The sequence below is a fragment of the Pleurodeles waltl genome, chromosome 6, assembly GCF_031143425.1.
Source record: "Pleurodeles waltl isolate 20211129_DDA chromosome 6, aPleWal1.hap1.20221129, whole genome shotgun sequence".
In the NCBI taxonomy this organism is placed as follows: Eukaryota; Metazoa; Chordata; class Amphibia; order Caudata; family Salamandridae; genus Pleurodeles; species Pleurodeles waltl.
This window is the reverse complement of record NC_090445.1, coordinates 787542518-787558535: the sequence shown is the minus strand read 5'-3', so window position 1 is coordinate 787558535 and position 16018 is coordinate 787542518. Positions and strand designations below refer to the sequence as shown.

General features: G+C 40.0%; 1 protein-coding gene across 13 annotated transcripts in view; it reads left to right on the top strand.

Annotated features, from left to right (window-relative positions):
- ADD3 (adducin 3) overlaps positions 1 to 16018 on the top strand; it is a 300537-nt gene that overhangs the window by 64852 nt on the left and 219667 nt on the right. For all 13 annotated transcript variants that reach the window (XM_069239417.1, XM_069239425.1, XM_069239424.1 and 10 more), the window contains exon 2: positions 9226 to 9273. The gene's annotated coding sequence lies outside the window, so the exon portion shown is untranslated. The remainder of the gene's footprint in view (positions 1 to 9225; positions 9274 to 16018) is intronic.

The following is a 16018-nucleotide window of genomic DNA, read 5'->3' as shown; positions in this document are numbered from 1 at the left end:
GTATCCAAGATCTTCCGATTTTAAGCAGATAATATATATTTATGGGGGCTTTAATTCAGTTCTCTTCATCCATTGGTCTTCTGTTGTGTCACTCATGTTTCTTTCCCCCACTACACCATACGTTAGTCAATCAGTCCAATTTAGCCATTGGCTATCTTCACTGTAAATGACGACACTGCTGTTTTCATAAGGAACACATCTGCTCAAAAACCTGTCTTGTGTGCCTCGGTTAAATATGCAATGTGTGTGCTTTTTTAAACCAAAAACGTTTTTTGCTTTAAGTCAACTCTTTTAAAAAAAAATGTTATTGTGTTGTCGAGGGCCCGGATCTCCCACAAAAAACGTTTACAAAAGTCCCGACAAAATTAACACTGATACAGCCAAAATCGTGCTTGTTCTGCCAGCTCCTCTCAGTTGTTTTGATCTACGACATGTCTTACATCGACTAGGGATGCAAGAAGAAAACTGAAAGACAAGGAATGGGAAAATACCTTGATAGGATGTGGGTGCAGTTACGTTTTGCTTTCCTTCACTGTACTGAGGCCTCCACCACATCTTACAGTAACAATAGTCATTTCTTCATGAAATGATGGCCCTTACCACATTAAGAGGTTTAGAGGTTTATTGTTAAGTACAGGATTAGGAAAACCATCCTATCCATCTCTCCTCAAGCTGCTCTCCACTCAGTGTTCAAATCCAAACATTCTCTTAAAGAGCAGTCCTTGTCAAGTACATTTCTACAGGAATGCGACATCCTCACAATCAAGTGTTAAAGATTCCACACACCTCCCTCTCATATAAACAATACAACACCTCACAAACTTTGTGGTGTTATAGGTTAGGACAATCAACTTAAATAACATGTTATCAATACTTTTGGCAATAACTACAAGATACAAGTACATTGATATGCAGTCCGTACAGTACAATAGATACCCTACACACATGAGCAGGTCTACCAAAGAACTGAATGCAGGTAAGACCTACCAATGTGTGGGGTCGTGAAAGGATCTTCGCTATTTTCTGCAGTAATCTTTTAAATAATTAAGTGCCTTTACAGCTCTTTCACTCTTCCTTCTCAACCCATCGTTGGCACCTTCATCCCTCATCAACTGAGGCCTTTCTTCCACTACTTCCCACCACCACCATTATATTCAAATTGTAAATCCTTGAGTCTGCAGTCTTAACTGCATTTTTTAACAACTTTACCACTGTTATTTGATTGGAGAATGTCACTCCCTGGCAACTACCCAGCTTTCTGATTCTCCCCCAGTCACCAATTTGCACTTTAATGGCTTTCACTCATCTCCTTCCATTAAGCCATGTTTTCCTCTTTTCCATTTTCTTAATATCCCTCTCCCTTCAGTTCTCACTAGCTCCACTGTTCTCCTGGCACTTCATATTTACCCAGGAAGCGGAAGATAAACTGTTAGGCTTCTTTCCTTTGAACAATTCAAAAAGAGTTTTCCCTGTAACTGAGTGTGGAGTCTAATTATACACATCAAATTTCTTACAAACTTCTTCCACTCCAACCCACAACTGCTGACAAGCTGAATGGTTTCTTTCAAACTCTGTTGAAGCGCTCGACCCTACCATTGATCTCTGGGTGACCTAAAGCGCATTTCTTGGCGTTTATTCAATTTGCCTGCAGAAACTCCTCCATTTCTCTACATAGTAGCTGAACCCCATTCTGTCATCAATGCATTGGGTGTTCCCTCTCTTCCTAGTTCTTTCAGAAATATCACTACATGCCTTGTCTCTGCACCATGAGTAAAGGCTACTTATGACATATTGAAATCATATCCAGCAAAACTGGAACATACATAGTCCCTGTCTTTTGAATATGTAGGTTCTAAAATGTCAAGACCTACTTATTCCCATGGACATTTAGGCAATTTCCTCACCAGCATGGGTTGAACTCTAGACTTAAGATTCACGAGGGAGTGTGTGCAATGTATATTGAGCAACAAAGCACTTACCAATTGCATGCCCATTGCCGGCCACCAGTACACCATCCTGAACCGCTTGTCTTGGTAATTCCAAGGTGTTCTTTATGTGCCATCTTGAATATCACTTCTTGTCCAGACTTCAGGAGGAACTAACCTAGTCTCTCTGAACAGTAATCCAGGTTTCTCAGATAATTCATTTCTCACATTCCAATATTTCCCCCACGCTTCATCACATCCATCCTTCCTACTCCAACCACACTTCAAAAGTTTGAAAATTTCTTGTATCACCCCATCTGTCTCAGTTGTTGTTCCCCATTGTTCTCCTGAAAATCGCTGTCCTATTGGACACACACACACACACACACACACACACACACCCACCCACCCACCCCTTCTTCCATCTCCTCTTCCTCCACCAACTCCTCATCCTTATCTGTAAGCATCCTAAGGAATCTGCAATCTCCTTCTTTGCCCCTCAAATGTACTCCACTACAAATCTATTCTTTTGGAGTGCCATCACCCACTTCGTGACCCTGTCCGAGACAGCATCTATACCTTTCTTGTGGAAGATCTCTCTCGGGGGTTGGGATTGGTTTTCACAGTGAAATTGCAACCCGAGAGAAACGTTTTCATTTTCTTCACTACCCAAAATATGACCAATGCCTCCCTCTCAATCATTGAGTGCCGCGTCTCAGGCCCTCTTAAGCTACATGAAGCAAACATAATCGTTCTCTCACCTTCACCTTGCACCAACACTGCTCCCAAATCTTTCACACGAGCATTCATTATGAGGGTAGTTTCACATTCAGATCAAAGCTTTTTAGTTTGAGTCATAGCCAGGCCCAATTTTAACACCTTGAATTCTTGCTCTCCCTTCTGGTCCCACACACATTCTACACCCCTGTGAAGCAGTTCTCTCATCTTTTCGCTCTTAATGGCAAACTTGGGTACAAATGTGTTTTAATATTCTGCCATACCCAAACACTTTAGTAACTCTTCCTTATTAGTAGGTGATGACATACTGCTGATAGCATAGAGGGAGCTAGTCATAAGCCTTATTCCTTCCACTGAAATCTCATGCATTAAATACTGAATGTGAGATCGTCTGAACCTATTTTTCTCACCTGTTAGTCAGATACACTTCATCCAACCTTTAATAACCTCCCTCACCTGTTTGTCCTGTTCTTCTTCATCAAGACCCAATATCAGCACATCATCTTAATAAACTTTGATTCCCTCTAAGTCCTTTAGTAATTTTTCCATTGCCCTTTGAAACACTGATGCCACAGACACCAGTCCAAACATCATCCTTAAGAACCTATATGTTCTTAAAGGTGTGACAAATGCCATACAATCTTTGGATCCCTGATCTAACTCAATCTGGTTGTAGGCTGACTTAAGGTCAATCAACAAAATTATCTTGGCCCCACCCGACAATGTCCACATGTCAGCAGTTTTGGGCATGGGATACTTGTCAGCCACTACACTCTTGTTCAGTTCGCTCAGATCCACTCAAAGCCTTAGTTCACCATTACCTTTCCTTGCCACCACCAGAGCCAGCCACTCTGTCTCCTCAACCTCATAAATCATGCCCTCCTATTCAAACTTGTCCAACTCTGGTCTGATATTCATACAGTTGTGAGTTTGGATGTGCCACATGAAATTCCAGAGCCCAAGTAAAGTAGTCTGCAATCGTGGATTGCTAATCTGGTGCACTCTTTATTATTTTATTTTTCAAAAAGGATTCGGGTTTTCCCCCCTATTTGTACATTGTTCTCTCTTTGGCTCAGAAGTCTTTTGACCTCTGCACAAGTGGCAATAAACAGTAATGTTGTGAACAGTAATACCGTTTTTGGATTCACTTTTTCCTACAGTTACTGTAATCCTGGCCACTAGTGCCTCTCTTGTATGGTATCCTGTCTCTTTAAAGGCTTTACTGTTACGGACCTATCTACTCACCTCTATGTATACTGTTGCAGTCACTGCCTGGGCAGCATTTTGAGCTTTGCAGACGTTTTCTGTAAAGCTGCAGTGTGTTGTCACCCTGTGCATTTTGCAACTCCATCTAGGCTGCATGATCCTCTTGCAGATATGCTTGATTTGGTGAAGCTGTGCTCTGAGCACAAGGCATCAGGCTCACTGTCCTGGGTTTCTGAAGGATTTTGAACTCCAGCCTTCAGTATATACTTCCTGACCTTGTGCTTGCCATCAAAGGAAGATCATTTTGTTTTCTCTGCTCTGTCTGTAGGCTTGTGAAAATTAGAGACGTAAGATGGAAGTTATGGGATTGTGATGCCTTGTGTGGTGGTTGGACACAGAAGGTGGAAACAGATGCCCTTGCACTTGAGTAGAAGTGGAAGGATGTCTCGTTGCTTTTGGATAAAGTCGAGGCTGCAGAATAAATAGTTTGAGTAGTTCTGGCAATGGCTACTAGAATACCCCATAGGTACTACTTCCCGCACACATTTTCAGAAATGTATGTTAGAAAATTAACAAAAATTCAACAAAAATGTGATCCTTTAATACCCCTGGTTGCCAGAATAGTGCCCCACATTCCCGGGACCACGCAGACCTCCATAATAGGCAGGATGTAGCCAGAGCTGCAGTCCTGTCAAGTATGGCTGGTGCACATTTGTACATATATGATGTATGTGAATGTAAAGGGAGGGCTACCAGTTTCTTGAATATTTCTGCATAATAGAGTACCACGAATGTAGTAGTAGAAATGTTTCAGCTGCGTTGCTGTGAGCAGTGAGCCTATAGGAGAAATAAATGTCAGTAAAGTTCTAAACACATTGTCTTGGGTTCCAAGCCCTTTGTGTCTCACAGTTGAACAGCATTTTCAGAATAAACAGTTTATGAAACTGATGCATAGCCATTTCACAGTGAGGTGGTCTGATGTAATCATGTTTATTAAAAGTCCAATTAAATGTATCTTGAAGCATAAACTGATCCCTATGGTCCCATATTCTGCCTTGCTCTGCGATTTGTGTTTACAGAATATTTTACTCTACATTATAATAGAGGGAAACACCAGCTTTCCACTGTGATTCATATGGATAATCTGCTACTTTTGGCTCTTGTCTTGCATTCCAGTTTTTAACAGTGTCCAGTATCCTGGTTCTGGGTGTGGTCCATAATATAAACATGATCTCACTGAAATTAGTCCCACGTGCAAAGAAATAAGGCATTTCAGCTTAAAACACGTAGATAACGTTTGTGTTTTTTAAAAATTGTTTTTGATGGCTAAATTTAATTTAAATTGTCTCAGCATATTATTAGTATAATTACATTATGCTTAATATCTGCCCCACCCCGTTACGTTTGAATTGTTTATTTTGCTTGCTCCTAGGCATTAAATAACAAAAGGGCATACGGGATGTCTGTGATTGTGTGAAAGTGTGTGTACTACACACGTGTATGTTGATCTAACACAAGTCCGTGGCATAGCAAGGGTGCCTTGGTGTTTGAGGCAGAACTATTTCTATAACGGTATAAATCTCCTACATTGAAGTTGGAACTTCAACTACTGTTGTTTTGACAGGTGTTTACAAATTGAAAGAGATCCGTTGAGGTGCAGCTTTTAAATTGTGTCCTGCACATTGACGCACAAAGCCTGCCTTTGTTTCTTTTCACGCTCTGTCCTTTCGTTTTGGATGACACCAACAAAAAGTGTACCGGAAGACTGCACATTTAGTGGGACATAAAGAGTCAGTGAGGTTGGAGGCTGGTGTGGATAACATGTTAACAGAAGACCTCTCTTCACTAGTTTGGGTGTCTGCCACCTTCAAATGTCAGCTGATTCCACTTAACACATCTCAAGTTGTCAGCTTAGCAATTGTATCTTGAGATAATCATTCCATTAGCGCATGTGATTAGTTTACCTGTTGTTGGAGCAACAGATACTAGAAATAGATATTTCAGTGCAGATGTTTTGCACCAACTTGCATTTTGTGAGTTGTGGGCTTTGTTAGTGTGTGTTCCTAAATAGGACTAATTTATTAATGTCAGGTTTATTATAATCACAGTTTAACTTGAAAAGTGAGTGAAACCATTCATTTTAACATTTTAGTACCCAGTCACTGTGAGAACATACTCCCTTTGTTCACTTTGTGTGAAAATGCTCTAGACAGGCAATTTCTTAAACTATACACAGCTAAACAATTTGTTTCACACACAACACTGTTGTAGAGCAATATGCTGCTTCTGCAGCCTAGAACACTGCTCGCTGGCGAAGTCCGCATCTGTAGCCTTCCAGTGGCAGTCAGGTAGGGGAATCTATCCAGAAGCTGCCAGGGCCAAAGTCACACCCCTTCATCCATGGATCTTCATCACAAATTATAAAGTATTTGGTCAAACATCTTTCGTAATTATTTGGCTTGTTTTTGGCATAGATTTCTGCTGTAATCTGTTCCCAGTAATCCCTCAGTTTGTTCATTTGTTTCCTCAACTTGAGAAAGGCACTTCTCTGAGGTATTTGTATTTGTTTTTTAGTATTTATAAAGCGCATTCCAGCCTTGGCATCGAAGTGCTGGAGTGAAAGCAATAAGAGTCCGAAAGCAGGAGGAGGTGAGAAGACAGAAGATTATTGAGGAAAAAGCCAAGTTTTTACCAACCTCCTGAAAATCAGGAAATTGTGCTCCTTCCTAATGTCAAAAGGGAGTGAGTTCCACTATTAGCCGCAACAACTGTGAACGCCTTATCTCCCCATTTGGCCCTGCAAGTATGAAAGACTTGAATCAGATGAGCATCTTTTGATCTGAGTTGCCGACTTGTCCTGTACCAGCGTAGCCTAGAAGCTAGGTAATCTGCTCCTCCTCCTCCATGTACCGACTTGAACGTTAAACATAGAGTTTTAAATATAATCTGCTTCGTAACCGGAAGCCAGTGCAATCATTTCAGGCTATTGCTGGCAGAGGCCGAGCGAGGGAGATCTAAAATCAAACTGGCCACATTATTTTGAATCAGTTGGAGCTTTCTCAGTGACATTTTATCCAGATCAAGCAGCAAAGCGTCACAATAGTCAAGTCTGGACATTACCAAAGCCAGAATGACCGCAACTCTCTCCTCCAACTGCAAGTAAGAAATAATTTTCTTCAAAGTTTTTAAAATCCAATAACTTGTTTTAACTGTGAAGTTTACGTGAGGCTTGAAACATAGACAGTTATCGAAGATGACTCCCAAGTTTCTGGTGGCAGTAATAGGAGTGAGAAGCTCACCACACTCCGGGGTTTACCATCAGGAATTCCACAGCTCATTACTAGAGCCGAAAAGCAGAATTTATGTTTTGTCACCATAAAGCTTTAGCTAATTCTGACCCATCCAACGATTAATCTCACGCATACAGTAACAGAACCGATCTGCCACTTCCTCCCAGTTTTTTCTAGAAACAGGAATGATCAGTTGAGCATCATCCGCTTATAAAGTGGGCATGAAACCATACGAACTGATCAGTTTGGCCAAAGGGGCAACATAGACAAAGTAGGGCTGAGAAGGACACCGAAAGGCAGACACAACGCCGGGGCCCTAAAATCGGCCCAGCTCACCGCAATCAGTCTATCGCCTAAAAAAGATTCCAAACTCTTAAGAGCTGAATCTCTAATCCCTGCTTGGTGGAGGTGAGATACCATAATCTGAGGTGAAATGGTATCAAATGCAGCAGATAAATCCAATAGGACTAGAACTGCCCCCTGCCTCTCATCCAATAGCCTACGAATAGTATCTGAAGTCGTAATAAGCGCAGATTCGGCACTGTGGGCCTTCCGAAATCCATGTTGAGACCGATCTAAGCTGCCTGAGTTATGTAAAAAACTGGATAACTCATTGTTAATATGTTTCTCAAAGATCTTTGCCAGAGTAGGGAGTAAGGAAATAGGCCGTAAGTTGTTCAGATCATGTGATGCACTGTCCGGTTTCTTTTTCAGAGGAATTACCGTTGTCTCCCTCCAAGATAGAGGGAAGACTCCTGTAAATAGCACCTCCTGAAAAACCGTAGGAAGAGCAGGAGCAACTGGTTCAGGAACCAGCTGTAGAATATAAGGAGGACAAGGATCATTCGGGGAAACTGACTTAATTCCCATTAAAAGTTCTTTAATCCTATCAGGAGATAATGGCTGAAAGTTAGTGAGCAATGAGATGTCGGAGCCTAAAGTGGAGTTTGAGAAATTGGAAAGACATTGCGTCCCATCAGAGTGCGAGAAGCTCGAATGAATTTGTAAAATTTTGTTTTAAAAAGAAAAAAAGATGCCACTTTATTACAACATTCCTGATAACTATCCACCTCAGAAGAGGGAGGGGGTACAGTCAAGGCCCTAACCACACTAAACAATTCTCTAGGGGCGTTTAATGCCCCTTTAATCCTTGAAGTAAAATGGTCCGATTTGGCTTTGAAACATGCATCTTTATAGACCTTCAGGACTATTCTAAGCTTATCCTTCTCCACTGAATTGGGAGCTAGCTTCCATTGTCTGTCTTGTTGATGATATTTCCTTTGTATAAGCTAAAGTTCCTTATTGAACCATGGACAACTAGTTTTTGTGATTCCTGACGGAGTCATAGTCACAGCTGGAGAAAGTTGATTAATGGCAAATTTAATGCCATAATGTAATGAAACATAAAGAAACGTGTTTGAGCACAAGACATGCCAAATTAATGCCATAATGTAATGTAACGTAAAACGTGTTTGAGCACAAGACATGCCTTTTGCAACTTTAAGCTTTTTGAAGGTGGTAATTACTATAGATTGATAAAGATAATGGCGAGTGGGCCTAAAATTACAGCTGCGACCATGAATGTATGTTTTTCTCATACCTAGACTGCTCATGGACGGACATGCACGCATAGTTGCCTAGCAATATTAAGCCTAAATTTGTTTAAGGGCCTTATGTAGATATTGGTGGGGGGGTTACTCCATCACAGCGGTGACGGATAGCTCGTCTGCCAAAATCCAAATCCCATTATATCCAATTGGATATATAGTTCGGTGGACGGGATATCCAGCACCATAGTGATGGAGTACCCCCTCCGCCAATTTCTAAATCATGCCCTACATCTTTTTTTACTGGTAATGTGAAGAAGCAACATTGACCTGTACCTTAGGAAGCAACTGTAGCGAGTAACGATTGATTTTCATGGAAAATGTACTATTTTTGCACCTTGATCTGTATTACTGAAATTTTTACGTGATTGTAGACTACATGTTAACATTTTTTATCTCTTTACAAAACGTGTTGTTTTCATAAACGCTGATGTTCTTTTTATCTTTCCTGTTGTTTAGGTGTAGAAGAACAGCACGTCCAAAAGGAGGCAAATTTTGAGAAGAAAGGTAAGGAGTTTATTTGCAGTTCACTTGTGACACTTAGTATGAAAGAATATTAAGTCATTCCAAATTTGCAAAATAAAGCAAGCGTTGGCAAATCCAGTAGATCTAGGTTTGTGTTAACGCAAAGAGCATTTTCACAATAGAGCAAGACATAAGGGAGGGAGTCAGCAGTAGCAGACAGACAGGGCTATTGTTGCAAACTATTACCTTATGCAGTTCAATGTATTATTCGCATAGAGGTGAAAGGATTCTTGCAAAGTTCTAGTAGCAGTTGGTGATCGAGGAATAGTCTAGAGGGCTGAACCCAGATGTGATTGATAAAGTTTCAAGCCAATGACTGTAATGGGCTGGTCTAAGAAATCCAACGGTTGTTGGGTGACCTACCCAAAGCCCATTCTGTCTAACCTGTTATCTGTATCTCTGTTAGCCAGCAGCATTGTCAAAACCCAAGTACATCATGCGTTATATTTACATCTTGTCAGAATATTTTGTGCACTAACCTGAACGGAGAACGCTGTAATGATTTGTCTAGTTTAAAAAGAGGCATGGAGAATGTGTAGTGTTAAGTCAAAAGTCAAGTAAAACGTTTATATTGCTGAAGACCCCATTGGGGATCAACAATGTAAAATGAAATAACATTTCCATAATCAAATTGTGAAAGTAGTGTTGAGTAATTTGATAAATATATTAAAAAGACATACAGTGATTTCTCAGTTATTCCTGTGGTAACCATGCATACATCACTGTGAATTATTACTTCTTTAGTTTATGGCAATACTATATCACTTAGGATTAGAATAATATTTAGTTCCATAAGTACTGCCTTATCAAGAGCTTTGTGGTATTGGTGAGCTGCTAAATGTATAGAAGATAAGATTTCCGTTTTAGAATGTTAAGAGATTAATCATGTTTATTTGATTTATCGCTTATGATTTCTACCATTTGAAGTTAATTGCCACAAGGTGTCAAACTGTGCTTTGTAGATCATTATTATGTGGTTGCAGTTGTCACCTCAGCAGTCAGTAAGAGACTAGGCCAGTGAAAATTGCTTATCATCCTTCTAACTATCACATCTGGACAGAGGGTGGAAATGTGGGCTCACATGCTCAATCCTTCTGACGTAGCAAGAATAACCTACAAGTGGTTTATATATTCCTGAATTAAGGGACTGATGTATGAAATGCTCATTCACAAAAATTGATTTCAAAATTTCTAGTGACTATTTATGAATGGAAAGTAATTTTGTGAACTGATCTATGTACTAAATTGCAAATCATAATGCGTTGCAATATGACCTACCATGGTATTTAGCGTTCATGAGATAGGTCAAGAATTGTGAGTCACTAAGATTGGATGGCATCATCCAGTACTTGGCATCAGCAGACCACCAGATTTGTGATTGCATTTTAAATAAAGTCAGCCTTTTTTAGGTCGAGCATGCAAGGGTCGAGCATGCATGCGCTCTGGCCTGCTGTAATCTATCTGTGGGCTTTTAACCACGCCCACTGCATACCCATCACTATAGCTCGTCTAGAACTTGCCTTTCAAAAATCCTTAGTTATCATTGGTAAATGCTTTAAGTTTGTCCTTCCTAGGGGACCGCCTTGGCCATTGACCCTGTTACATGGATAATTGAACGATTGCCCATACGTATGACTGCAAACAAACTTTTTTCCTTTTGTGTCTCTTCTTTGTGCTCACACTCATGGCGGCTGTGGCGCTTTGAATTGGCTCAATTATGTCAACTGTTTTACTATTCATTTTCAATTTATGTGGCAAGAAAAGGCCAGTTAGGAATTTACAACGCTAATAGCTCTAACTCAAGCAAAAGCAAGACCCATTGCGTTACAAATGCTTGATTTGAAGGAAACGTGGATGCATTTCAAAAGAAAAGTTTTCATTGGTAGTATGTCGTAGACAACTGCCTGTTGGCCACATAACGTTTTTTTTTTTTAATTCAAAAAGGACAAGGTGGTTCCCAGGGTTCTATTACTATTTGCTTATTGGTTAACATCTTTGTAATGTTGATAGAATGTCAATGGTTTGCAACTGGATTTCACCCGCAAAACATTGATATTTACCATATCAAATTACTATTTGGAAGGTATGCCTGATAAACATCCCCCTCCAAATAATTATTCCTTACAGGTTTCTAAATCCATTTTAAAATTCTGTAACGTGTTACTGAAATGAAAATTGGATTTAGTACATAACAAAAAGCTGTTCTGTTATCGTCGACCCTGTGGTTTAGCGAACTGCCAGCATTGGGGGGTGGTGTGGGGTGCAAAATGGCTGTCTTCATCTGGCCCTGTCTCTTAATCCATATCAAAATACTTAACCTAGACTGGTTCTATATCTCCCAGTTGTTAAAAATGTTTTGTTTTGCTTGTTAGTTACTTTCTAACTGAGAAATCGAGCCATTTTTAAAAAATATCTAATGAGTTTGCCAGGGGAATACTGCATCCGAGTTGTTACCGTGTACTTGAGTTGGTCTTTAGCCTCCGGAATCTTGTAAGGGTTGTGCTTGAGCCCATTCATTCATGTTGTGTTTCCAGTGAGCTCAGGTCCATTAAGTCCAGCTTTACTATGGACCTCCTTACTTTTCTGTTTTAAGGACAATACCATGATATTGATTTAGAACCTTTTATGTATCTAGAGGAGAGCGTGCAAATGTTACCACTGAAAGCGAAGCACTGTTTTTGGTTTTCCTCTCTTTTGTCCCTTATAACTCTTAAAGCAACATTACAATAATACCTGGAGTGGTTTACAGCTGATCCCGATACTTCAACTGAGACATGGCTGGGCTATAACACATGGCAAGCACCAGTGTACACAATAAAGTCATGTAGCTGATTATCTATGCAACCTTCTTAGGCATGTGGAAAAAATGTCAATATGAGAAGGTAAAAAAAGGTCAATAAGATGGGTAAATATCCCCCCATCTGAACACCCTTTGATTATTTTATATAGTTAGACAGTGATTTGAAGTAAGATTTAACAGATATATGTTGGCCTTCAATTTGTGTTCAAGTATAGCGTTCAAGTGGACAACAACACTTGATTTTCATATCCCAAACTCGTTGAAAATCAGTCAAGTTTACTTATTGTTTTATGCCTACTACATCTCCTGGGGTATAGGCCATCAACTGGGACTCTCCAGCCATCTCTGTCCTGTTTTTTCTTTCATTCTTAATCCAAGTGTATCCCATCTCCTTGCGTTCAGCCTCAAGGCCTCGGCAGCAAGTGTTTCCTGGCCTTGCTCTTTTTCTTTTCCCCTGATGGTTCCAGGTCAAAGTGTGCTTGGTGGTGTTTGCGGACTTGCGGAGCTTGTCACCTATTTAGCCTATCTAGTGTATTTTCATGATTTTATCATGAGCAGGAAGCTGGAAAGTCTACTGCCATAGGTTGTTGTTGCTGATGGTGTTTGGCCAGTGGATTTTGATGATTTTCCTGTCTCGAGTTTAGCTCATAGATCTATTCTATGGCCCTTGTTCATGTTTTAGGGGTCTTTTAGTAAATGTCTAAACCTACACTAAGCATGAGAGGGCTTACAATAAACTGAGTTGAAACTGAATGGTGTAAAAGTTTGAGGCTGAAGGCAAGCAGTTCCCTATAATTCATGCCTGTTGAAGTCATGAGTCTCTTCAATGAAGATGTCTTTCTTTTAAACTGAGCTAGTGCCAATTAATCCTAATAAACGGAATTTAAGATCTATTTACACATTAGAAAACTAAAAGTCACTTAGAAATGGGCAAGGCAACAGGATCTGAAAGTCTTAGTTCAACAGTCCAGCTAAAGGGCCTAAGATCTTAAAGTAGCAGAAAGCTAGGTCTGTCCTTTAGCTCTGTGTTCTTCCTACGGCCCAGCATACCATCCTGGTAGTAAGGAAAATCACTAACGCAGACCCCATGAAAAGCCATGCTACACATCCATTATGTAGATTTTCTTAACTTTCACGAAGGAAAGTGCGGATTCTGCTAAAGATACAAAGGCTATGATTATGCTTCCAACTCTTTAATTTAATCCTGGTGATAACAAATATCGCAGAGACACAACTCAAATTTTTCAAAACTAAATTGCCCAGAATCCCAGTGGGTAAAGTTGTCAGACGAAAAAGCCACAACCTGTGATTTGTCTAAATAATCAGGGCATTGCCTGCAGTACGTCACCCTTGGTTCCAGTTGATATTTCTGCTTTCTTTGGAAAACCAACAGAACTCCATGTTCCTCTTGTCTGTGCAAGAAATATCCTTCTCACTCCAAAATTTCCTTCACCATCCGTTGTCAGTCTTTTTCTGCTTTGATATCTGCCACAGAGACAAAAGAACCCCAATATTATAATCAGAATTATCACAGACTTGAATAATTGGGCCCAGGAGGTCTCATCAGTCTGGAAAGTGGCAATGCCCTTCTGCATGGCCTCACATACTTCACACTGGACCCCCTGACGAGCATCCTACATGCCGTAAAAGTCTCATCCAGGGCTGAAATGCATATGATCACATCACCCCACACCTAATTGAACTCCACCGGAATCCCTTGCTCTGCCGTCTTGAAAACCAGCTACATTATTTATAAAACCATCATGACCAGCACCCCTGCTTATCCTACGATCACTGGTGGCGCACAGCACACCCAAAGCCCAGGTGCCACTTCAAAGTACGGATTTGGAAGTGCAAAGAAGTTTTTAAAAGACGACAGGAGGCCTTTTCTGTGTACACACAAGGATATAGAATAACATCCCCATACCCAAAGGGACCGCCACAGCGCTGCCCAGTTTAGGAAAGAGCTGGTGCACCTCCTTAGAGAACCATACATCACAATGCACTAATAATACAATACAAGTATGTCAGGTTGTTGACTATAATGCTGACCTTAGACCCTGTACAGCGCTCTTCTGCCTTTTCAGTTAGTCACAGTCTACATATAACGCATCCATCCATTCATCCCTCCCTTTCTTTTTTTCCTTTTTCTTTCTCACTTTTTTTTCCTTTTGACTTTCCTTCCTCTGTGAAATACAGATGTTTCGTGACAAAAGTAAGAGGCTAGATAGCACCCAGATCTGTTCCTAGAAAATGAACTGGACAAACCTCTTGGGAGTTGGGAGGAATAACAAGAGGCAAATATGCTTCCTGTAGGTCCAAACTTGCTTTACTGTTTTTTACAAGGACAAAGTGAGTGTTTTCCATTTTAAAGTGCCTATAAATTATTTGGGCCTTGAGTTTAATATGGGCTACAAACATTTTCGTTGCATTGCATCAAAAAATGGTAGTGATAAATGCAAGTGGGTGGAGCTGTACCATGAGACTGCATATCCACTTCTTATATGACAGTTAACGCGTCCCTTTATGACTAATTAATTATTACACATTGGGACTCGTTTTAGGCCAATGAATCTTTTGACCCTGATTGAAGACACCTTAGGACGAGATAACTAATCAACATGTCAATCAATACGTCAATAATGTCATCAATATTTATCACAACAATGCATTTTACCCTGGTTAATGACAATGCTAATATTAATTGTAGTAATTCATCAACATTAGTTATTTTTATTAGTCCCCGTATACATTGGCGGCCATTTCAAGTGCACGTTTTAGCAAAACATATTAATATAGTTTCTATGCAGCATTATTGTACATTAGTTCATAAACATTTCATGTTAATATAGATTATATAAGCTACACTCTCTCATGACCAACTTCATTCTTCCTAGATAAACATTGATCCTGGAAGTCAGTCGAAACTGAAGTTTCATGAAATTATATTTTCATCCCTGTGATGTTCCCACTGGCCACCAAAGGAGATCTTCCAACTTGGTGATGAAAAGCACTATCATACCCAGATCTTTGACAAGAAAAGGTGTATATACTTGTGCTGCACAGAAAGTGTTCACTAAAGCTTCTCTTGATTACTAGGGCATCTTTGCTTTCACCTTTTGTGGGGAAAGAACAGGTTGAATATTCTCCAGTCCTTTTCCTTCTGCAGGCAGCTGTTAATAATAGTATTAGGTCCCTTGTTAATACACCAGCTGACTGAACACCCTGTTCTTCGCAGGGTTTTTGAAAAGCTCTAGAAGGAAACACCTTATTATCTTATCAGTGGGTCTTGCTGTGAATACACCTCTTCCTGTAGAGTTTAAGGAAGAATAGCGTCGTGCACTAAGGTGCAAACCTGTGTGGAGGCTTAATAATGCAGTTTTTGGTCCATCTTCATGAGACGTCCTTCCTGCCTTTTGACAGATTTGCAGTTTTCATTGCGAAGTATTCAATTCAGTTCAAAATATCCTTATATTATAAATTTGACCATAAATGAAAATACATTAAAAAAAAAAAATACAAAAAACATGCAATTGGACAATAAATACTGGCAACAGGATAACAACCATAATTCACATTTTGTATAATAGAAGCATGAATAATCAAAGCAGCTTGTTAAAATGACAGGAAGCTAACTGGCTCTTCCTAAATTTAGCAATAAAAATAATTCTGCAAATTTTAAGAACTGATCAGATACACACATTAGTTGAAGTAAGTCATAACAAAATTCAATCATACTTGTGATTAGTTAACAGAGAGCTGTTTACTTCAAAGTAACTTATAAACGAATACTGTTTACAACAGTGTAATTGGGTGGAAAGTAGACTGATAGCGGTCTGCTCCCAGGCGTTGAAGACCCCATTTCATATCTTATTGCCAGAGGCAAATGAACAGTGAAGAGAATAACTGAGCCGAGAATAAAGAGGA